At 37.5% G+C, this 26,419-nt stretch overlaps 1 protein-coding gene across 3 annotated transcripts in view; it reads left to right on the top strand.

Moving 5' to 3' along the window:
• Positions 1–1,322: 1,322 nt before the first annotated feature.
• Positions 1,323–26,419, top strand: part of LOC134540832 (5-hydroxytryptamine receptor 1-like) — a 347,216-nt gene continuing 322,119 nt past the window's right edge. For 2 of the 3 annotated variants that reach the window (XM_063383801.1, XM_063383799.1), the window contains exon 1: positions 1,362–1,627. The gene's annotated coding sequence lies outside the window, so the exon portion shown is untranslated. Of the gene's footprint in view, positions 1,628–26,419 lie in introns of all 3 variants that reach the window. The other variant, XM_063383800.1, reaches the window with a different exon arrangement.

Below are 26,419 nucleotides of genomic sequence, written 5' to 3'. Positions count from 1 at the left end.
TTTCACTTTGCTCTTGGATTCGGTAACAAGATTTTTTTTTTTAAATTATTGGGCATTGGCTTCTTGTCGTTTAAGGCGTGTAAAAAAAAAATTGAAATGCAATTGTACAAACCTTTTTTTAACTTCAGTGTCGCCAAATAATACCGACAGTGCAAAAAAAAAAGACTGTGGTAAATGAATGGACAATGTTTGTGGGAGAAATTATTTTAATAAAGTGGTAATAACATGACGTTAAAATTGTTTTTCAGAAGTAACTTTGTGATAATATATACATATATATATAAATATATATATATATAGAGAGAGAGAGACAAAAACACGCAAATATGAAAGTTCGGGGGGAGGGTGGAAAGAAAAAAAAAGGGGGGGGGGGGCGTTGCCCAAGATTTATGCACGTGGGTTTTTAACCGAAATAAGACATCTCTGGACAGGGTGCGCTTATGTTGCACACTGCCCATATTTTGGTCTGAATGAGTGCAATCAGCAGAAAACTATAACAAAAAACAGAAATTTTTCATTAAAGTATGTACGTATACATATATATTTAATTTTTTTCGATGGTTGGAACGTGAATGAGCGTAGCAAGTATGTAGATGTTTGGTTTTTAGACTCATCGACAGCGAGGTCATTAAAGGCGGACCATAAAAAAAATAATTAAGCAATAAAAAGTAACTCGGGGAAAGGAAAATGTCGTGCTGTTCCAAGCATTCCGGTAGAGTGGTTATGGGATACCAAGGAAACTTTAAATAAGGATTTAAGTCAGTTCCTTGTGTGCGTTTCACCGCACGCGACAAAGCCCATTCGGTCCCACATGCAAGAAATAGTTTTAGTATTTTTTTTTCTTTTTAACAAAAATTTTAACGATGACCATGCGTCCATGTGTGCGAATGTTTACTGGAGAATGCGTTAGTGAATATTTAAATAATAGTTACGTATTTGTTAAAAAAACATGTTTTATGAAATTTAATATTACATAGTATTAGGTGTATATACGTACACACACGTACGTTCTGTTTTACCATCCTACTCTTAGCGTGAGAACATTTGTGTGACTAAGTGGTAGAGACTGAAAATATTTATATATTTTTTTCAATTAAAGTATATTACATGGTATTAATATATATATTTAAATGACGAGCGGAAACCATGCGCAGGTGCTTCAGAGCGAGCGTACCATAATTTCGTGACGCGTACGACATTGTCGTAACATCGTACCATATTGTCGTGCCAAAAATACCGTATTATCGTGCGGGCGTACCGTTTTCCTCGTGTCGGCCGGTCTATCCCGGCCGGGGCCCGCCGCCCGCGGAGAGACGGGAGTCAGTGTGCCGTGGTGCGCGGCGCGGTGCGGACGTGTGGCGTGCGGGGCAGGCGGTGATTCTCGCGCCGCCCGGGGTGAACACCGGTGACCCCCTCGAGTGTGTGTGTGCGTTTTTTGTTTTCCCCCTTTGCGGGGGGGAAAAATGGGGGGTAGGGGTGAGAGAGAGGAAAAAAATTAAACATAACCTCCTCACCCCCGCGACTCGTCTTCTTCACATCGCACGGAACGCATACAATAAACAATATACAACATATATATATTTTTTTTTGCAGACTCCTTTACACTTGACCTCGTTCCTCGCACAAGGTAAACAAGAAGAAGATGGAAAAAAAATTAACCGCTTGTGTTTTTTTTTGTTTTGATTTTTGGTTGATGCATAGAAAAAGTCGCAGGAAATTAAAAGAAAAAAATATATATACGTTCTACGGTAACGAAAGTGAATTTGTTGTTAGTAATATTTAATTGCAAGTAGAGTTCGAAGCTAACCCGTGGATACGTTTTAATTTAGTTCAATAAGTGTGATCCGCCTAGCTATAAATTAGAGACCGGAAAAATTCGCGAATTCATTTCGCGATAGGCTAAAATACAAATAGTTATACCATACCTGCGTGCTGCCTCTGCAATTGGCTCGCAACTCACCTGGATGATTATGGTCCGATTAGAAACACCAAACCAAAGCTTTATCGAATCACAGGCTGCTACGTTGGGACGTCTCACAAGACAGCAGCCAATGAGTGGGTGACATTTGACCGAGTGTACGTATAACTATGGAGTTCATCCTACAGGGCATTGAACCGCGAATTTTTCTGGTCCCTAGCTATAATTCATCTCATTTAACTTGAATTTTTACGATCTCCACTTATAATCTTCAAGGATTTAATTTCGCGATGTGATAACCATTATTATATTTTAAAAAAAAATACTACTTTGTGATGCATCCTGATATTGGTTCACTGATAATCTGAAGGAGAGTAGGCATATGCAAATTCAGAGACGTTCAATCAAAGAAAAAATATCAAATCTCGAGTCATACCTTGTGGGCTCAGAAAGTTTCCTCAATGAAGCAATATTCCGAGCAGCCATTGTCGACTGCAACTTGGTTAAACTGTTCGTAATTATAGTAACTTTACGGATTTTTTAACGTAATGAATGCAGAGTTTGTCATTTCGGATAACTAGGTCTTAGTAAGAACAACGCCTTATTTAGAAACCCGAGTACTGTTTTATTGGGAACGGTGGGTGGGGTGTTTATAAACAAGGTAACATACACGTGGAAGAAATAACTTTATATCTTAGCAGTAGTCCTAACAAGGTTTTTAACGTTCTGCTTACGTAGCAATATTATTTTTTTTTGTGGATACAACTTGGCTATCTACGAAGATAACGATGAATTTTTTTCGAAGATCCCTGGATAATTCGTGACCAGTGTGTTTCTCGTAAAATTTTAGGAGGGAAATTTCCAAATTTGTATCGTCATTGCCATAGCGGACACAAGAGCCGAATTCCATAACAGAGCATCGGTGAAAATCGAGAGACAGCCGGAAGTACCAAACGGCGAAAGCCACCCAGAATCCCCAGTTTTCTAGTTACAACTACTAGGTTCGAACAGACAATAATTATTAAAGAATATTAAATCAGCCGAGAAACCGTGTTGAAAAAAAAAAAATTAACGGAGTGTGGCCACACAGAAAAAAAATAATGTTCTGTACGTTTACAAAATATTCATTGGGAACCAGTTGCCAATAAATAGTTTATAATACTACAAAAATAAGATAAAGATTGCTATGATTATTTTTAAATATATGAAATAAGTATTTCTTACTGCAATGGATGCATAGTTTTATATTTTAATTGATGTTTCATTCATGTTAAAACATGGAGAGAAAAAAATAGAATTATTAAATAATGGGACGTTATTTTTTCTTGTTACGCTTGTGTATTTATGTGCGCAGTTAATACTCTAAAGCTATTCACGGAACGGTCTACAAATAACTAACTATTGGAGGTACTGGGACAACACAAAGCATAAATGTCAGGGTAAGATGCGATAGTGATAATTTCGATTTCATGTTCATGTACAAATTTACAAATGTCTGTAATTTTAACATGAATATATCTGTACGATTAAAAAAATTACAATGCGTGGTTTTCAAACTATTGGGCTAGTTTTTTGATGTTTAACAATTAGGTTTTGTAGAATTTTATTTCTTCAGTTCAGGAACTTATTTTTTTTTATGAAATGGTAGATTCGTAGTGATAAGAGACGCCTCAAGTCAGGAGACAATGTGCGGTAGACATTTTTCCGAGTACGCAGGGGATAGCGTAGTTATGATAAAGGTCATTGAACTTGTGAGTTTTTTTTCCAGCCCCTAATTATGTCTCCAGTCATAAATGCAGCCAAGACGCCCTTCAGTAAAATAACAAGAAGTGAAAAATCCATTCTAAATGGACGGAAGGCCTAATATCACCACGGCAGTGGCCAATGAGAACACTGCGTTTGGATCGAATGTCTTTATTGGAACTTTTAAAGTCTCGTTTAGAGCGGAAAATATGTTAGCTGTACAAACTAAGTGCATAGGATGGTGGACTTGGTCGCTTTCTTCCTGTACGTCGTCCGTGTGAGCTGACTGTGAGAATGTCAAGCTGTGAACCCGGAATTTAAAATAGGGATAAATTTTTGAAATTCAGGTCCATTTTGTACTTAAACATTCAGTTCTGCGATGGTTATACGTGTAACAGAACGTGTTCCACTGTAGGGAAAAAAAAATTATTCTGATGTGTAACTTTAACATCTTTATTAGTTTTAGAGTTGGAATATTTTTTTATATAGTTTCTGAGGCAAGGAATTGGGAAGAATAGGTCTTTGGAAAACCAAGTATTAAATTTAAATCCATGGGATTATTCGTGTTAAATGACACCTTAAAGCCAGACACAAATCAGCCGAAAAACAAAATTCTGACTACGATCATTTCTTCAAGTGATTTACGTCAAACGACGTCACTGGGGAGTTAAGAAATGTTCTTCAGAAGCTCCATAGATCGTCTGTCATACAAGGTAGGCGATGTAGAGACCTGCAAAATTCGCGGATTCATTTCGTGATATGCTACAGTTCAAATAATTATACCTTAGCGCTGCTTCTGCAATTGGTTCACTGTTAATCTGGAGTAATGAGGGCCAATTAGAGACCCTCACTCATAGAAGTGTCGAATCACAGGCCACCCGGTCGAGACGACTCACAAGTCAGCAGCCAATGAACAGGTTGCATTTGCCCCGAGTGTGTAGAGTGTAGTAGAGTCTATCATGGGAGGTCATTGAATCCGCGAATTTTGCAGGTATCTAGCGATGAGTGTTAACATTCTCACTTCCTACAGATACGAAACGTTGCTAGCTGTTCTGCATTCGAGGTATCTCGATGACGTCATGGATTCAAATTTGCGACAGTCATTTCCGTCTTCATCTACACAAAATTTAATTTAAACTTAGCCGTTTTGTACGCTTTCCTATTGACAGGATATTAAAAAAATATATATTTGGCTCCTTAATTTGACAGGCTTCTTGACTTAACTAAAAAAAAAAAATAAGAATTAAAATAAATACATTATTCATTGCTTGTGTCATGACCTCGTCAAAAATTTTACAGTTTTCAAAATTAGTACTAGTGGTATAAATTTCCCAAAACTGAAAGAAAAAATTGACATTCACAGTCGGCAGAATATTTACGTAGATCATTGGCAGTACATTTGATAATTGTCGAATTTCAGATAAATTGCATGGCAATTTTTTTTAGCTTTCTTTTTATTTTACTCTCTTATTTTAAGTGACGAAGTTAAGGCATGCCACCTTAACTTCCACTTAACCACATATATGTTTACTATGTAAGCACATGCAAGATAAGCTTAATAAAAGCTACAGCTAATAAAAACGAAACGTACTCTCAATTAGAATGAAATGAAAACTAAATTAACAATGTCACTATCAAATGTAAAATAACCAAAAAAATTATAAAACAAAATAAACATTATTTAACTAAAGTAAAAGGGATTAAATATTTATTTCATTTAAATCTACCTAATGCTATCTATAGTTTTAACGGTTTAGAAATTTTTAATGATGAAAATATTAAAATAGAAAACTATCCAAGACAAAATATTTTTTAAAAATACTAATAGATTTTCTTATAGTAATTCATACACACTGATTTCTCTTTTAGGTTTCACGCTAACATGACGATGGTAATAAGGTCGTGTATCGCCCGTAGGTCTCATATTAACGCCGCGGTGGAGAAAACATGAAGAGCCTGAGATCGAGGAAAGGGTTCCCACGTTACGGAATTAAAATTACGACGAAATTCATGAAAACATATTCGCCACTGCAATGCCAATCACACACATTAAACGCTGTGTCTAAACACAAATTATTAAATGAAAGTGACTCGACACTTTTTTTTTATCGATTCGTAGAGACTGGAAAAATTCGCGCTTTTGATGACCTCTATGATAGACTACACAATCCCCTACACACTCGCGCAAATTCCACCTGCTCATTGGCTACTGACTCGTGACACCTGTCAGCTGGGACGCTTTCGATTCGATACTTTTTTGGTGGAACGTTTTTCATTGGCTCGAGACCTTCAGATTAACTGTGAGCCAATCAGAGAAGCAATAAAAAGGTACAGTTGTTTGGATTCTATCATATCGTGAAATGAATCCGCGAATTTTTCCGGTCTCTATCGATTCGTGATTGCTAGAGACCGGAAAAATTCGTGGGTACAATGACCTCCAGGATAGACTCCAATATCCTCTACACACTCGGGCAAATGCCAACTGTTCATTGGCTGCTGACTTGTGATTCGTCTCGACTGGGTGGCCTGTGATTCGACACTTCTATGAGTGAGGGTCTCTAATTGGCCCTCAGTCCTCCAGATTAACAATGAACCAATGACAGAAGCAGCACTAAGGTATAATTATTAGAATTTTAGCATAACACGAAATGAACCCGCGAATTTTTCAGGTCTATAGTGATTGCTGGTTTTCACTGTACATCCACAATAATTCATTTAAAATGTTTTTTTATAGATGGAATAGAAATATTCATGTATAATTACATATGTTTGTAATTTTTTTACATTTATTGAGAACAACTGTGTCAATACAGAATAGTGTTCACAGTAATACTAGGTTCGGATTATTACTCGCTAATTTTTTTTTTTGAGTTGTCCCAGTACCTCCAATAGTTAAAGTTATTCGTAAACTGTTTCCTGAATGACTTTACAGTAGTAAATTTGCACATTAATAAGAATAATCAAACAATACAATTGGATTTTTCATTATTATATTGTCTTTTCCATGGTTAAAAAAATATGCTTGAATGAAAAATAAATAAAGATAGAAAATTCTGAGGAAATTTTCGTAAGAAATACTTTTATTATCTCGAAAAATGTTTTTTCCTTTATGTGAAAATAACCATAGTCAATTAGTTTACATAGTTAAATTATTTTCCTTGTAGTATTTTAAACTATTTGTGGACAACAGGTTTCCAATTGAATATTTTGTTAAAGCAGAGAAAAAAGATATTTTCTGTATGTATTCTCCGTAACGAGTTTCATGATATCCTCGGGAAAGATAAAGCAAATGAGTACTGACATGGAATTTTGTTTTTCGTTTTGGGGAAAGGCTACCCTACAAAAATATCCACGCTTGTTAGAGATAACAATTTGGGACCAAGTGATATTTGTAAGGTGAGTTTTTTTTTTCTTTTCGGAAAAAAATAATAATTTTAATTGAACGACCGCTAAGCGGCCGTTTGCATAATTACAGGGAAATTTTCGCGGATTCGTCTGGCCTCAGGTTAGAATTCAATTTGATAGGTGATTGCATTCCCATTGGTTGATTTCTTAGCGAGAACATTTTTATTCTGGTTAATTGGCACTACCTGATTCGCTCACTCGTCTAATAGCCGGGCGTCGTTGGCTCACGGTCGTAGAGGGGCGTGCCCAGAATAATTGCTGTCCAATCACGAGCACAATGTGCAAGAGTGTGAAGGTTTCCTTTCTAACTTGAGATTTAACGAATGCGCGAAATTTTCGTATCCCTACCTGCGAGGGGAAGCCTAAGATGTAGGTACATCAAGTTCTGTCCCTGCCCCAACACGCCCGAAAATACATCTTCGGCCAACCTCGGGTTTATTTATATATATTTATACTTCTCTGTTTATTTTAATGTAGCTATACTAACCTAACTAACCGTCCATAGTGTTTTAAAGTGTTTTAATGTAGCTATCCTAACCGACCACTTTTAATATTTGAATTCATTTTTCCTGCGCAAAAATAAAACAAATCCCGAGGTTGGCCGATGGTGAATATTCGGGCGTGTTCGGGCAGGGACAGATCTTGATGTACATCTTAGGCTTCCCACCTGCGAGTATTTTTATCTTGGTCGTTCAAGGTCAATTGTGGTCCAGCACAGATTATCAGTGGTTCGTGTACCGACAGCACGGTACGAAACCCAACCAATCACGAAGCACAGGTTTTGCCGAAACAGTAAACGTTTCGAAATAGTTTTGCGAATAGTAAATGCCTCAGTATATTTAAACGTCCTGGCGGGAAAAAGCCAGTAAAGATTTTTTTTTACGAGAATCACGAAAGAGCAGCCAACGAACGAATCACACCCTGTACTTCATTGCATCCCAGAAAATGTTAACTCTTGTGGAATTATTACCAATTTTTTTTTTCAGACGACAAAACATTGACTGCAGTTTGGAATTCCCTGTAACGATATGTTGGCAGTTTTGAATAGGTAGGAGAGAGGCTACGTTAAAATTGAATTTGTCTTAGTCTTTAATAGCAATGACCGGGCACTTGAGATTTTCTGTTACCAAAATTAAGTTAACACCAGCGTCTACGGTCCAGTGGCTCTTATTTCGTTTTTACCTTCCGGCTCCAAAGCATGTGATTGGATATTCCGAATTTTCTAATGTTATTAAAAGCTTTTACTTTTCCCCTTCGTTTCAGGGGAAGGGGGAGGTCCCTTGGTTGAAACTACTTAAGGTAAAATGAGACGTCAGTTAAATTGCATAATTCCAGCCTTTCCCTGAGTTATAACGGGAATTTTGCAGGTCTATAGCAATGACAAACGGAAGTGGATGCTAATATGTTCAAATCAGGATTACTTGTAGCTTCAAATATTTAGTAAGCCAAATTTAGGACATTTGTATTAACTCGAAATAAATATTTCTTAAAATTCTTCATATCAAAGGGTCATTTTAACACATTTAAAAAAAACTTAGGAACTGGGAAAAACATTACCGAGGGGGCAATGACCTCCAGGATAGACTTCACGATCCTCTGTACATTCGGTCAAACTTCACCTGTTCATTGGCTGCTGACTCGTAAGGCGTCTCAACTTGGTGACTCGTGATTCGATACTTGATATAATTGAGTGTCTCTTATTGACGCCCAGTTATTATATTAACATTGAACCAATGGTAGAGTAAAAACAAATTGTTAGTATAAGTAATTTTTTTTTTTTTTTTTTTTTTTTTAGCGTGTGACGAAATAATTTCGGGAGTTGGACTGGATTCTATGAACAAGAATTATATATAGCATAGAAGAAACAGAAAAGCTTAGATTTTTTTATTAGGCAGATGAAAAACCTTTTGGAGATAATTTCCACAAGGTTTAAGTGGACAGTCTGCGAACAGTTTGTATGTTATGTGTAGAGACAGGAAAAATTCGCGGATTCATTTCGTGATAGGCTAGAATCCAAAAACGTTTGCCTTTTTACTGCATCAGTGATTGGGCCACAATTTAGCTGAATGATACTTGGCCAATGAAAAAACCTTTAACAAAATAAGTATCGAATCACTAGCGTCCCAGTCAACAGGTGTTACGAGACAGTAGCCAATGAGCAAATGCAATTTTCCCGCGTGCATAGAGGATCATGGAATATATCCTACATGTCATTGAAATCGCGAATATTGGCGGTCTCCAGTTATGTGCGACTACACATTGACAGTAGGCGTCAAACAAAAATGTGAGCGAGGCTTTCATTAGGCCCCTGTTTACACATCACGCCAATGATGTGTAAACATCCAACTTCGGTAACCAGCGATAATTTTTTTTTGTTCTCGTGTTGCAACCTAACTTAAAATACGAATCTCGGACACGAAATTTAACTGCACAATTCTTTAAAAAAAAAAATCCCGAGCGTGATAAATGTACGCGCAAATTGTGTTTTCGACTTAAATTCTGGACGCGGATCACACGTAGTTCCTGCACCCGCCGCTAGAATTCGCTGCCGGAGCAGCTACGTCGAATATTAAATCATTTGAAAAGCAAAACTGAAAATTTAAACTATTGGTGAAATAAAACGGCTCTGAATGAAGGGAAAAAGATTTAAAAAAAATTCAACCACGGCTTTGGACCTGATTTTAGACAATGAATTTTACGAATATATTGTCCGTATTGTTAAAATTCATTGAACAGTTAATACTAAAAATTTTCCCGTTTGGCTTTGTGAATTTTTGTTCGCGCCATCCCCCACAGATGGCAGAATAAATTGTGGTTACACGTTTCCGACCCAGAATCACTCCCACGAAATGCCGTGCACCGAGAGTTAAGATGTTACACACAAACACACACAAAAAGTAAGTCTGCGAAAGAAAAGGCTACTGGGCATTAAAGCTGCGTGACTTCCAGCACCGTTGGTAGAGTTTCAAATGAATTCCGTCGTCGTCGACGTCATACCAGCGAGACAGTAGGGTAGCGTCTAGGGTTACCAGACGTCCGGCTAAAGGAGGACATGTCCTCCTTTTTATGTATTTTTTTTGCGTCCGGCCGGATTTTCCTTAACATTCTAAAATGTCCGGCTTTTTTATAAAGTGAGATAATTCCTGCAGTTACACTCTGAGTAAAGCGCGCGGTGCGCGCTAATGCGCTGTCCGCAGAGTCACCCCACTAGTAAGTAGTTCTATGACAGCTTGACAGGTAGCAGCACATGCAGAAGCACGTGTTTTTAATATGCTGTATATGCGTAGTTTGTTTGATTCTTTATACTGAAACTTTATTAAATGCCAAAACATTGTAAAATATCGTACTCCATTGTAATTAATTCATGGCTTTTAAAAAAAATATATATATTGTCCTCCTTTTTAGTGAAATGTCCTCCTTTTGCGAGGTGAATGTCCTCCTTTTTTTGTTATCAGTATCTGGTAACCCTAGTAGCGTTTCCCCTCCTTCCCCTTCCCCTTTCCTACTTAACACTTCTTTTTCAGGTTTTTCTTCCCCCCTCCTCCAGGTTTATGCGCATGCACGTTGCGCATCGGCGTCACGCATATAAATAAGGTTGCGCGCTCCCTTGACCTAGACCCAGTCCTTGTCTCCTGAATTCTCCCACGCTTTAATGCATGCAAGCTTGCTTCCCGCACGGCTGTGCCCAGGGGGGAAGCCTAAGATGCACATAAAGTTCTGCCATTCCCGATTACTAGGGACGCCTGTATTTCGCGATTTCATTTCGTGTCAAGGTATTTCACAAAATACTCTAGCTTTTCTCCTGTGGTTATTGGCTGAGGTCGGTGAGAGGTGTCGTCCCCCGCTCTTGACGGGGCCGATGAGAATGTGGTCACCGTACTGCTGCACCCTCGCAATTTGCCACGACTCTTTAGAAAAATCTACAGTGTTTTGTGAAATATCTTGACACGAAATGAAATCGTGAAATACAGGTGTCCCTACCGATTACACCCGAACAATTCACCTGCGGCCAACCTCGGGTTTATTTATATATATATATATATATATTTCTCTGTTTATTTTAATGTAGCTATACTAACCTAACTAACCGTCCATAGTTTTTTAAGGTGTTTTAATGTAGCTAACCTAACCGACCACTTTTAATATTTGAATTAATTTTTCCTGCGCAAAAATAAAACAAATCCCGAGGTTGGCCGAAGGTGAATTGTTCGGGTGTAATCGGGAATGGCAGAAATTTATGTGCATCTTAGGTTTCCCGTGCCACGGGGTTCCCCCCCCCCCCCCTCTTCTGTGTCCACGCAGGTTTCCACCTGGGCCCAACATAACCTGTAGTTTAGCCCAGAGTCAAGAGCGAGGGGAGTTAGTCATGGCTGGCCAATCCCCTCTCTAGCACACGATGCCTGCGATCCTCTATCTCCCTGCATGGCTGATCCCCTGCGTGTGAATAGCGTATAGGTAGGGGCATGCAGATATCGCGAAAAGATTTCGAGACTAGATGAAAGTTAGAACACTGTGGCACCGTCTGTGTTCCGCGATTGGGCGAGTTTCTCCTAGGTTCACGTCTCTAGTCGGCACACCAATCACAGTGATTCAGTGAGGAAGCAAACGCGTCCCGAGTGGGCTCGGGTCAGACAAGGCAACGACTTCTCTCGCAGAAGGCCGTCAATCACAAGGGAGAAACCGCTGGTTCAGGGTGTACCTTGTTCCAGTCTAATAAGTGTTCAGATCTTTACGCGAAAAATGCCTGTCCCTGCGTATAGGCGTCCGCCCTAGACTCACCTAGATCCCTCCCCTAACCCGGAACCATCCTAAATACACTTCGATGACTTTCTGGTTGGACCAAAAGGTCCTCTCTGAACTCGGGCAGCTAAACACCAGTTCATCGGTTTGCGCGACTTGTGAGTCGTCTCTCAACTTGTTCACCTCTGATTCGATACATTTTTTTTTATTTGGTCGAGCGTTTCTCATTGACCCAGAGCCGTCCAGATGAACATTGAGCCAATGGCAAAAAAGCCGCTTAAAAGTTACGTGCATTTATAATTCTTGCCTACCACGAAATGAGCCCGCGAATATATCCGATCTCTAGTTATAATTAGAGACCCGGAAAATTCGCGAGTTCAATGACCTCCGGGATAGACTCCTATATCCTCTACACACTCGGGCAAATGCCAACTGTTCATTGGCTGCTGACTTGTGAGTCGTCTTGACTGGGTGGCCTGTGATTCGACACTTCTATGAGTGAGGGTCTCTAATTGGCCCTCAGTCCTCCAGATTAACAGAGAACCAATTGCAGAAGCAGCACTAAGGTATAATTATTTGAATTTTAGCATTACACGAAATGAACCCGCGAATTTTCCGGGTCTCTAGTTATAATCAATAGAGACCGGAAAAGTTCGCGGGTTCATTTCATGATAGTCTTGAATCCAAAAACGTTTCCCTTTTTACTTCATCAGTGACTAGGCCACAGTTTATCTGAATGATACTCGACCAATGAAAAACCTTTAACAAAGAAGAATCGACTAGCGTCCTAGTTAACAGGTGTTACGAGTCAGTAGCCAATGAGCAAATGTAATTTTCCCGCGTGCATAGAGGATCGTGGAATATATCCTACAGGTCATTGAAATCGCGAATTTATCCGGTCTCTATTAATCAAAGAACTGGAAAAAAAATTCCTCTCGGGTTCTTTGACTTTTATAATGGACTCTACAGTCATATACAATCTCGGGAAAATTAACACTTGTCCATTGCTGCTGACTCTTGTGACGTCTGGGCTAGGTTGTCACGTGTTTTGACACTGTAATGGCTTAGGTGATAGACGTATGTCTTACTATCGTATGACAGGAGCGGTCGCTGGTTAAAATTTGTTCACTGACGTTGGTATTTTTAAGTTGAGTATGTTATCGTGATTAAGTGGCACGTACTCACATATTATCTTATGCTCCTTGTTATTTAATACGACGTGAGATTGACGCGTGCTTTCCATGTTTTTGCAATCTTATCAGTTTTTTTATAATTTCTCTTTATAGAACATGACATTTCATTAGTCACGTCATGATTATATTTATGTTAAGTATGAAAGCGTGATCTGGCTCTGCGTTCTCAAGTAGTGAGAACTGTCTTAAGTATCTTTAAAACTATAAAAAAGACTGACATAATATTAAATACCTATATATACTCAAAATAAAAGGAATTTTTCACAATAGATAAAATATTTTCAATTTTCTGATGTTTGTTTATATGACTTATAAAGCCCACCATATAAAATGGTAAGTCATTTAGTAATTTATTTATTTAATAATTCTTAATTACTGTCACGAAAGTAAAAATATTTTTAAAACTTACAAAAGGATTGTCTATTTAATCTATGTAAACAAACTCAAAGAAACGTTGATAGTAATTTTATTATTTTTCCGTGGCTAATGTACGCACCTTGAATAAATGTGCGAACTCTACTAGATTTCAAAAATGACTTGCAATTTTGAAAAAATAAAACATAACTCGTGAGTTGTCTAAATTCCCTTGCTTTGTTGCCAGCAACTCGTGAATGTGCGGTTGCATATACGCGAATGTGTGTATTTGATTATTAGATATTAATTTGGTCTTTCTATGAGAGTTATTAAAAACTTACCAAAAACAATATGTTTTATTGTAAGTTATAAATACATTATGTGATAGGTATATATTAAACTTTTTTCCTTTATAAATCTTGTTTTAGTGTCTAATAATATGCCTTTTATAGTTAATTAATTTTAAAATTTCAGAAATTTTTACCTTTCGCAAAATATTTATTTAATTTTTTTACTTATTTTAATAAGTTTATTTATTTCTTAATTGTGTTTTCCTATTCTTAATAATTATTATTAAGGAGAACTTAGTTGTATATATTTTTTTGAATTTTCTACTTGCCTATAGTTATCGATTTTATGTGTATATTAAGTTTTTACTACGTCGATAAAATAAATAACAACATAATTAATAAATACTAAATTTTGTTTATTTTTAATTGATGATAGTAATATTTTGTTGCCACATTTGCCTCTCTTTGCATTCAAAACTATTTTGGCCATCTTAAAGTTGATATAAATATTATATACATCCCAACGGTAGGCTGAGAGGTAGTAAAAAAAATTGGTGTACTTTTTACACGGAACATTTTTTGAAACTCTGTTGCCAAACTATGTCATTTGTAAAACAACAAGGCAGAACTTGGTAAAATTGCATATGGTAAGCTTGCATTTTTACAAGCGATGTCGTTGACAACTGTGTTTCCAATGACTATACTTGTAAAAGTACGAAAAAAAAATTACATTGTAAGAAAATGTGACACACAGAGTATTGTTTCCCTGTCAGCTAAAGACATGGTTTAAGCGCATCGGAGGGCTAAAAGCTTTCGCTGGGTAACTTGATTATATGTCCTGCAAAAAAATTTACTCCGTGTTTTAAGGACGAAAAACGTCATCCTGAAAAACTTGGTGTCACAGGCACAGACAGAAAGAGCTAAAAGGTACTAGGGAGGGTGCACAGGAAAAAAAAGAGTTCTGTACATTTACAAAAGAATCCTTTGGAATCCAGTTGCCAAGAAATCTTTTGCAATACTACAAGAATGCTATTTTTTTTTCTTTCTACAACATATGGTGATGGTTATTTTTGCATACATGAAATACGTTTTTCGCGATGATATTTAGTATTCGTTACGAAAATCTGCGAATAATTTGATATTTTAATTGATATTTCGTTCATGCAATATTTTATTTAAAACAAATTGGTTGTCTGTAAAGTCGGTTTACGGACGATAGTTTAACGTGACAACGTCATAACAAAACATTGATGAAATTATTGCATACTTTTATGAATAAAATTGAATTTTTTTTTTATTTTTATAATAAAATAATAAATACTTGAAATTATACTAGTAATCAGATTCATTTTCTTACTTACATTTAACGTAGAAATTATTTCATATTACATATTTATAAACAAAGTTTTAAGTTTTCACTTCTGTCGGTGCGGCGCAAGAGTACAATGAGCGTAACGGGACACAGCGTAACGGAACAATGTGTGTAACGGGACACTTTTTCGTGCGTGCATCCGGCGTTCATCGATTTATTTGACGTTGTGACGTCAAAAACACGGGGAAGATAATCGAATATTCAATTATCAGACTTTATTTTTTTTCATTATGCTTGTTAATGTGCGCAGATGATATTGAAAAGTTAAACAGGGAAAGGCTTACAAATAACTATCGCAGGCGGTGGGAATCCGAACCATGTGTGCGATATTTCTGTTCGTTTACGGAAAATGATTGCAGTGTGTCGTGTTGCGGGGAGACGCGAAATAGGTAGGCCTACCTACCGCGGAACCGGGAACACTCGGCACGTTTTCAAGCGAGAAGAGTAACCGACAGTGTGTGTGTATGGGGTAGGTGGGAGGGGGGGTGGGAGAGGGGCAGCCAAAATGTGTCGAGTTCATCGTCCCTAATTGGGGCGTAACTGCTGCTCGTTCGAAGCGGACAGCCCGTCGAGGGTGTCAGGTCGTCACCACAGCTCCCTGGATGGGTCCGTGGCTGATCTGCCGCGACTGTACCTTCCACCGCTTGTTCCAAGACAAGACCACTAGAAAATTACAGCGTGCCCAAAAAAAATTGGTTGCCTGTAAATTAAGTTTACGGACGATATTTTAACGTGACAACGTCATAACAAAACATTGATGAAATGATTGCATACTTTTATGAATATAATTGAATCATTTTTATTGAATTATCACTATTTTGTATGGATACAAAGAAGGAGTGAAATGAAATCTACAATTAAATTGATAAATTTACCTTTATTTGCACTCATTAATTCAAATATGTTTATTACTTTAACGAAGAGATTATTTTAGCTATAAACGTTTATACATGTTTTCTATTTAACTTATTCCTATCTGTGTTATTCTGTTAAGAATAGGACGATGATAGGAAAAGCAGGAAACGAATGTGAGTGTTTCACGTTTAATGTGCCTCGAAAAAGTCAAAACGATGGTTGTTCCAATCGAGTTGGAAGAGAGATAGATGCGGCGCAAGCGTACAATGAGCGTAACGGGACACAGCGTAACGGAACAATGTGCGTAACGGGACACTTTTTTGTGCGTGCAGCCGGCATTCATCGAATAATTAGACGTTGTCACGTCAAAAAAAGTCCCGGTTATAAATTTCAATTTTCGTCAACTGCAAGTGTTGTAAAGTTTTTTTTTTTTTTTGACGTGACAACGTCTAATAAATCGATGAACGCCGGCTGCACGCACGAAAAAGTGTCCCACTACGGATGTCCCACTACGGATGTGTCCTGTTTGCTCATTGTACGCATGCGTGGCATCTCTCTTCCACTCGATTGGAACAACCATCGATTTGACTTTTCAATCATATTTTCGTCGTTTTAATTATTAATATTATGTAATTTAACTATCGTCCACCGATTTTCAGCACAATCTGTACGGTTATTTAAAAGTAATGTTGAATATTCAAATACATTTTGAACCAACAATGGTGTTTAACAGTTACACATAATAATTCAAATTACACCCGGGATCTATTGCACAATGTTTTAAAAAATATTGTAACACATTATAATTACGTTTGGTGTATTTGGGATGCGTAATTGTTATAAAATCGTATTATTAAAACGAAATAATATTATTCCCCACCGTGAACATAATTTTTATAAATATATGTATATATAACATATGAAACTGTTTTTTTTCAAGAATGGCCTCGTTGCCGTGTGGTCAGCATTGCTAATATACAATTCAAGATTGTCGGTTCGAATCCCGGCAGCTGCGGTATTTTTTTTGTACTTGAAATAATAAATACGGCGTACGCAACATTTCAAAAGTAATAAATATATTTGAATTAATGAATGCAAATATAAGTAAATTTATTAATTAAACTGTGCATTTCATCACAAAATAGTGATAATTCAATAAAATTGATTCAATTTTATTCATAAAAGTATGCAGAGGTAGATTTTATCATACAAAAGATAGAAAAATTTAAAAAAAATTCTTCCTCAAAGAATATAATATTTTTAATGCCTAAATGTTTTGGTTGCAAAAACCTATTACGGCTCAGTCTCAGGCCGAATATGATATTTCCTTTTCTTCTGGATCAATCATTTCATCAATGTTTTGTTATGACGTTGTCACGTTAAACTATCGTCCGTAAACCGACTTTACAGACAACCAATTTTTTTGGTTTTTGTTTCAAGATCACGGTTAAGGAGCAGCTTTACACAGTTCAAGATAGTCGCACGCGCTTGCAGGGCCACCTATGTACGCAAAAATAAGGCGACTCCTGACCGCGAAGCGTTTTGTGTTCTGCAATCTGCTAGGAGTGAAGCTGTGATAATATCAGTTCAACCTGCGTTTCGTTAAAATTTTTAATGACGATTCTTACCTCCCCCCCCCCCCCCTTACCAACAAAAAATGTGGAAAAAAACAATCTGTCAATGGTATAGGCGAATCAAAAACGTCCGGATGTGTTTTTGCAAAGGGAAAAGCTGAACTTCACGTTTGCCTGACATAACACCATGCGATTTTTTTTTCTTCGGGGCTTTATAAAATATCGTGTGTACATAGGTACGTGTATACACATAACATCTAACCTCGGTAACGAATAACTTCACGTGTTGTCATGTTGTTCATTTTGCAAATAAACTTATAATACGAAACTCTGACACGAAATTGAATGTAAGCAATTTTTGAAAATAATGCCGAGCGTGATAAATATAATTGCCCAATAAAATATTCTATTTTAAAGTACGTACCAAAATTTCTAGACGCAAATAATTTCTGCAGTACAGAAATATTAACATGAATCATTTTGAAACACACTTTAAAACACTAGGCACATGTTTGCATTTTGTTTTTTGCTTAAACGACTGAAATCAGTCTGTAAACAATTACTACAAACAAACATTAACCTTGTTCAGCTAATTCAGCATAATTATAAAAAATTAGTTTATTGTAATGTTATTAAAATAAATAACAACAAAATTCCAGTAATGAGATTCAAACCATGTCCCTCGAGATTCAAAGTTGACATAAAGAAAGAAGAATATATATTTTTTAAATATGTGTAGGTCAAGTTACTTATGTATTATGAAACTTGAGATTAATTTTCACTACCCTATGACTATTATAGTTTACCAAATATATTTTTCAGGGTAGTTTCGCTATCATAATGTTTCATTTGGAACACCAATACGTTTGGTATGCATCCTAATGTTAACGAAAGTGACTTTATACGGGTTTACGTTTCTACACGTGGGTGCGCGATCTTTGCGTCACACATCCGTTCTTCCTCTTCCGTTCCGTTTTCACGGAATTACTAATACCAAAAGCCGTACACCCTGTAGCTAAGATGTTTAAGCATAAAAATTATTTGTCAGTGGTGTCATGACCCGGGAGGGGGGGGGGGGGAGGGGGCACAACTGAATAGGCGGAATAGGGCCACTAAAATTTTGTGCGGTTGTGAAATGCCAACATAAAAAATTAAATTTTAAATGTAACAAAAACGCAGAAATTTCTTAAACATATTCACTTAAATAAAAAGTAATTTTACAAACATTATTAGTTCAGTATTTATGGAATGGTGTATTAACGGGGTGGCGTATCGAGTATAATTGCAAACAATTAAAATTTTGGAAAATATTTTTGACCATGTATTTAATTATCTTGGTAGCAACGAAATAAGTATGATGGCCATGTGCACATGTGCAAGAATGTGCTCGTATATATATATATATATATATATATATATATATATATATATATATATATATATTGCAATTGGAACTGAACTTATGATTATTTTCAACACTCATACTTTACGGCTATGAATTTTTTTATAACAAAAGATAAAGCACTTAAACTTATTGTTTTAGTTGATCCGTATAAGAAAATATATGATGTGAATCATTCATGATGAATATGCCCAGCAACGAACGACCAAAAAACATATCAAGGTAGCCAACATTTTCTTTTGAAATGTTCACGACTCTTAGTTTGTAAGGTTGCCGATAAAAACCGTACAATTCGTTGATTACCAAAGAAAGTAAGATCGTTGGTTATAAAGTAGCCTGGCTTCTCGGTTGTGCCCACGTCCAAGACAGGTCGCCTCTGATTGGCCAAAAATCCCAGCCAATCAAACGAGAAAAGGCCACTGACTAGCCAGCATCCCCAGCCAATCACAGAAGCCCAACTCCCAATTGGCCAAACCAACAGGCAAACCAGACGAAAGGAAGGCTGTGATTGGCCCACAGATGCAGCCAATCGGCAAACGCTCCCTTCTCAGGCGACAGTATTCAAGGCAGAAGAACTTGTAATAACCTCAGTAGGTAACTCTAACCTGATGATTAGAGCCACGGAATTTTCGCGCATTCATTTAGTCGCAAGCTAGAATGCAAACCTCCACACTGTCGCACTGTGTTCATGATTGGACCGCAGTTATCTGGACACGACCCTCTACGACCGTGAGCCAACGATGTCCAGCTAGGAGAGAAGTAAGCTGTTCAGGTAGTGCCAAATAACAAGGATAAAAATGTTCTCGCTAAGATATCAACCAATGGGAAAGTAAACATGGGTCGAGCACACCTATAACTTTGAATTCTATCCTGAGACCAGAGGAATCCGTGAAATTCCCTTGACTCTACTGATGATGGTAACGCCGGTGATATATTCGCCTTGGACGCGGCTACAACCCAGGAGCCAAGCTAAATAAGACAAATGACCGCGAAATCCCTGAGATCTTCACTAGCGTTAGTTACAGTATTTAGTTCCGACTCTTTCATCTTCCTCGCTTTGTGGGTAGGGAGGGGCCTTAAACAGGACGCAGACCATTGAAGTTCTTGGAGCTCTCTCGGCCTTGACAGTAGCCTTAACGCCAAAGTTGTGGTGTGGTCGGGAGGGAGGGGGACAGACCTTCAAGGTCACGTCCACGGGCCGGATGCTATACTCCCGCCTGGGTACGCGGGATGTGCCACAGTAGTTCCAGTTGGTTAAGGCCCTCGCCTACCCTAACACTACACACACACATACGTGTGCAGAGTTTCAGGAAATAACCACCTGATTTCTAAGCTCCTCCAGCTACACGGCTAGAAATTACGGACTTTTGAATGAAGAAATAACCTCAAATAGAAGAAACTTTTTTTGTTATTTCAAATAACTGAATCATCTTAGAAACTTCGCCGTATTTTGTTTAATTTTTTTTTTTTTTTAAATTTCGTTCTAAGCAAAGCTGAAATAACACGTGGACAAAAGAAGGTGTTTTCTCAATAAGTTGTCGAAAGTTTTGTAAAAACACCAAGATTTATCTTTTTCGATTCATGTTCAAATAAAGTGATCTCAGTGTCCGTAAATCTACGAAGATCCCTGGCTAATTTGTAACCAGTGTTCTACGTAAATTGAAGGTGAAAATTTTTTTAACAGTGAATCAGAGTGGTGTGTGCTTTAAGAAGAGCATTTAAGAATAATCTGAAGGCGAGTGAGTAGTTCTGTTTCAGGATATTCGTTTTCAAGAAGAGTGAAAAAAGTAATAAAAAGCGCGTGTTTCCAGAATATATATATATTTTTTTTGCTTGAAACATTCTGTAAAGATTTTGCGAAGCACTTAAAGAGCTTGCATTATACCTCTATTTTCATTTATCCGCCATACGATGACACTGTTACCGCTCAGATCTCACAGTTGTCCAATGCACGAGAAGAAAAGACAGCGCGCTAGTTCAGAGCCTTGCGCTACACTTGATTTACGGAACTTTTCAAGGAAAACTTTAACTCATACAAACAAAGAGTGCATCGTAATTTCAAATAACAGAATCAGGGTATTTAGAATTCCGATTTTTATATTTCGTTCTAAACAAAGAGACTTCGAGTAACAGGTGATTTGCCTAAAGGCGGTTTGCCTAAAAATGAATTCGTTACGGCGATTTGCCTAAAGTCATTTCACCTAAAGGCGTTTTGCCTAACGTCGAATTGCCTAACGGCTATTTGCCTAAAGGCGATTTGCCTAACGGCGTTTTCCCTAACAGAGTTCTGCCTGACGGCGATTTGCCTAAAAGCGTTTTGCCTAACTCCGATTTGCCAAACGGTGTTTTGCCTAACGGAGACTTGCGTAACGGCGTTTTGCCTAGCGGCGAATTGCCTAACGGCGTTTTTTCTAATGGCGAATTGCCTAACGGCGTTTTGCCTAACTACGATTTGGCCAACGGCGTTTTGCCTAATGGCGATTTGCCTAACGGCGTTTTGCCTAATGGCGATTTGCCTAACGGCGTTTTGCCTAACCTAACCTAACCTAACGGCGTTTTGCCTATCGGCGTTTTTCCTAACGGCGTTTTGTCTATCAGCGGTTTGCCTAACGGCGATTTTCCTAACCGCGATATGCCTAACGGCGTTTTGCCTAACGCAGAATTGCCTAATGGCGTTTTGCCTAAAAGAGGAAAAAGCGTTTGCCTAATGGCGAATTGCCTAATAGCGATTAGTCTAACGGCATTTTCCCTAACGGCGTTTTTCCTAACGACGTTTTACCTAACTCTTATTTCGCCCTCGGCGTTTTGCCTAAAATTAGGCAAAACGCCTTTAGGCAAAACGACACATGCCCGGTAAACACACATATTGACAAAATAAGTGTGTACTTACTGTAAATGTTTTGTAACTATACCAAGAGTAGCCTATTCTTTTGGAACCATGTCCGTAAATTGACAAAGGAGCCTGGATAGTGTTTAAGCAGCGTTCTTCGTAAATTGAAGGTGAACATTTTTTTAACAGCGTAGAAGCACCAGCGAGCGTCACACTTATCGTCACTCCTCGGCAACACATACACACCTCTGTCTAGACGGGCAACTGTCACTAGCGTCATATGGGTCGCTTCACATTACTTCTCATTGCAAATAACTTACGAGTTTACCCCGTAATCTCATCGCGGCAGCTCCCTAGCCCTTTTTGTGTTACGTCTAGAATGTCTACAACAGACATGAAGAAAACACCATACAACAACGGTTAAAATAATATTACTTTTCTTACAGCTCAGTAATAACGTTTGGCTAATTATTGGTGAAAATATTCCAGGTAACTTATATCAACCAAATAAATAGAGTTATCGGAATAGCACAGTTACGTATTGTAAAACAGGTTTAAAAAAAGACGGCCTTATATTTTAATAAAGTTTTATTCAATAAATAATGTAAACGTTATTAATTAAATAAAATTTCTGTTCACAAATCTTCAGACATCGGGGTCGCCTCAACGCCCGAAGCTCCCAGAACAGTGACGTCCTAGTTACGCCATCCTACGCGGTGGACGCCGGGAGTCCGCACAATCCTCCGGGATGGACGGAGAACAGGAAAGGGGGGGAGGCGAGGCGCCGTTGCTAATCCGATAACGAATGCGTTGCACTATCGGACCGCGCCGTAGCCGTACAAGCTGACTGGCTAGCAGGCCCACAGGCCTGCCTCGGGACCCAACCTCTGGTGTGCTCGCAACAGAATACAAACAGATATCGGGGCCTTAGAAACAAAACACGAGAAACCTCAAGGGACCCCAACCAAGTAATGGGTGTATTAGTTTTAGCGATGCGGGATGATAAGCGCGACGCTCGCTGGTGCTTCTAGCGCGGTGTCTTCTCTGGACCGGCGCGCAGTCTTCTCGCCGTGCATACAACAAATAAATCTCAGCGGTTACCATATCACTGCATGGCGTGGAGTGCTTTCAAGAATCTGCACCTGGTGTTGCATGTCTCAAAATTATTCTGTAAACACGTGTTTCAGCCATTTTGGCTCTCATAAAAAAATACAATGTAAAAGCCTAATACGAAAAGGTAAACTACCCATCGACACTCAGCGTGTTATTAAATGATTTTCTTAAACTGACACCACTCTGATATTTTAATCATACTTCAAATTGCGTTTTTTTTCTATAGCTCTGTATGCCATATGTGTGCTTAGGTAGGCGGTCTTCCACATATTTTGAATTTAGGTTTTTTCCATGTAACAATTATTTGTGAGATTTTTTTCTTTGTTAATTCATCGAGATAGATTTCCTGCATTTAGTGTTCGTTTTCTCATTTTCTTTACAGATATTAACTAAATTTTATCATATACCGGAAAAGAACACGGAAGCGTTCTTAATTATGATTACTTTAGCAGTTTTTTTTTTGGATTTATGGCATAATTTTATATTTTAATAGGTGTTTTATTCAAGCTCATTGTTTAAACCATTGAAAAGATAATCGAATATTCAAAAATTTTACTTTATTTTCTTTTGTATCATGTTTATCACGTACGCAATTGATACTGGAAAGTTAGATATTCAGGGAACGGTTTACAAACAACTTTAACTGTTGGAGGCGCAGTGACAGATAAAGGAGAAAATGTCTAGGCAAGAATCGGAATCCAGTTATTATCGCGAACACATAATATATTTTTACTGTAGTGATACGCTTTGTTTCCTTGCAAATGTGCAAAATTTTACAAATATATGTAATATTTTTAAATGAATACTTGTGTTCCATTTATAAACAACAGTGTTGTTTGAGGACGCCTCAAGGGAAGAAATGTATCCTTCCGCAACAGGCCGTTGTAGTTCCGTGTTGAACCACACTCCACGGGTTATCCCACAGTGACTCGATTTCATCCGGAACACAGAAACGCACTCAGAGACCGAGCCACTAAAGAAACAACGAAACTTCTCGTGTTTTTATTTTCTCTGTTCTCCCCCAGACACAAACACTGCAGTTAAAGATCCCTAAAAAAAAAAAAAAAAAAAAAAAAAAAAATTGGTTGTCTGTAAAGTCGGTTTACGTACGATAGTTTAACGTGACAACGTCATAACAAAACATTGATGAAATTATTGCATACTTTTATGAATAAAATTGAATCATTGTTATGGAATTATAACTATTCTGTATGGATACAAAGAAGGAGTGAAATGAAATCTAAAATTTAATTGATAAATTTACTTTTTTTTGCACTCATTAATTCAAATAATTATGTTTATTACTTTAACGAAGAGATTATTTTAACTATAACTTTTGTACATGTTTGCTGTTTAACTTCTTCCAATCTGTGTTATTCTGTTAAAGATATAACGATGATAGGAAAAGTAGGAAACGCATGGGAGTGTTTCAAGTTTAATGTGCCTCGAAAAAGTCAAATCGATGGTTGTTTCAATCGAGTGGAAGAGAGATAGATGCGGCGCAAGCGTACAATGAGCATAACAGGACACAGCGTAACGGGACAATGTGCGTAACGGGACACTTTTTCGTGCGTGCAGCCTATGTTCATCGATTAATTAGACGTTGTCACGTCAAAAACACTTAATCAGTTTATTAATCAATGTAAAAAAAAAGATAAAAAAACGAACACCAGATGAAAGCAAGAGAGAGAAAAAAATATGCAATACCAGGTTGAACTCCGATTGAACGACAACGACAGCCAATAAGACGAGGCCACGTGTTATTGGCCGATGCAGAAGCCGATAAGGCGGGATAAGAACTCCTGATTGGCTGGCGCCTAGCCAATAGGGGGCGAGGTTTCTCGTGACTGGTAATCCGAAGAATGACCCTGGAAAATATGTACAAAAAGCCATCTCAGTTTAAACTACGCAAGAGCGCAAGGAGCAAAAATATTTCAGCAAATGTACCGGTTTATGAACTACTCAAGGCAAAACTTGTTCAATTTCTTTCTGGCGTTTTGGCTAGCGTGATCGACGGCCATTTCGGAATAGAAGTTTTCCTTAAATATTTTTTAAAGACGTGGAAGTTTTGTCGGTCGATGCCCACTTTGTTCTGTTCGTTATATGCACGACGTTTTTTTTTTTTAAACTTTTATACATTTAAAGAAAATAACACTTAAATCAAATTATTTGAGGTTACCTATTGTTTCCACGATAAACACGAAGTATAGAAAGAAGTCCAGGGTAAAAAATTTTTTTACTAATGTTTTATAATTTTTTAGTTAAGTGTTGGTAACGTCTTGCGTCGTATATTGCTTTACGGACGACGTGATTTTCTTGCATTGGTCGCGCGTTGCAATGTTGCGACGATGCGTTTCTTGCAAAATTGATAAACCCGGGCCTAAATATGACATGCAATCCAGAGCGAAACTTCTGCGTATACTAAATGCGACGCATCTCGACCTAAAAAAAGGGGGATATTTCATGAATAGGTTCTAGAAACATTCGCGGGTTCAATGACCTACAGGGAAGACTCCACGATACTCTGCATAAATGGTGATTTTTTTTTGTAAATTGAACAGAAGTATTCGTGTAGAATTACAGATATCTGTAAATTTGTAAATTTACAGGAAAAAAACTGTATTACTAAAAAATAGTGTTCGCAGTAGTACTAGGTTCGGATTCTTAACCGGTCAATTTATGCTCTGTGTTGTCCCAGTACCTCCTATACTTAAAGTTATTTGTAAACCGTTCCATAAATAGCTTTCCCAGTATTAACTGCGGACATTCATAAGCATGATAAAGAAATAAAGTCCAATTAATGAATATTGGATTACCTTTCCCATGGTTTAAAAAAATGTTGCTTCAATTAAACTTCATTTAAATATAAAATTAAGGGCCAATTTGCGTTGGAAATACTCAGTATTATATCGTAAAATGTACTTCATAATATATGAGCAAAAATAACTATAGCCATGTGATGTACAAAGTTTATTGTAGTATTACAAGCGATTTCTTGGCCACTCGTTTCTTAAGGAATTTTTTTTTTTAAGTACATAACTTTTTTTTCTGTGTACTCGGGCTAATGTTACCTGTTCATTGGCTGCTGAGTCACAAGAGAGAAACAGAGAAACTTTTTAAGTTTTTCTTTCCTATGCTGTCCCACGTACCGGCATTTCCCCCACCCCCTTTTTAAAACTGTGCAATATTCGCGATGCTGTCTGGCACACACACACACACACACACACACACACACTTATTCACAAATAAGTCCGTGTCGTTTGTCAATTGGCTGTCCACGTGTTACCTTCCGGTGTTTGAATATTTTTTTGATATATATTTTCATTTATCAGAGCAGCCGTATGGTCCAATCCGAAAGTTTTTAAAAATGTCTATTGGTACAACGAAAAAAAAAGTTCTTTACTTTTACTAAATATTCATTTGGAAACCAGTTGCCAAGAAATAGTTTACAATATTACAAGAAAGATATTGTATGTAACATTGTACCACATGGCTATGTAATGGTTAATTTGTGCATATATGGAAACGTTTTTCTAGATAATACAGAATATTTATAACAAAAATTGGGATTTCAAGGAAAAAAATACGTGTTTTTCACAAAATTCAGTTTAATTATTATAAATGCATGTT

The sequence above is a fragment of the Bacillus rossius genome, chromosome 17 (genome assembly GCF_032445375.1).
Source record: "Bacillus rossius redtenbacheri isolate Brsri chromosome 17, Brsri_v3, whole genome shotgun sequence".
NCBI lineage: Eukaryota > Metazoa > Arthropoda > Insecta > Phasmatodea > Bacillidae > Bacillus > Bacillus rossius.
Note: the sequence above shows the minus strand (reverse complement) of the source record. Positions and strands in the feature narration are given on the sequence as shown.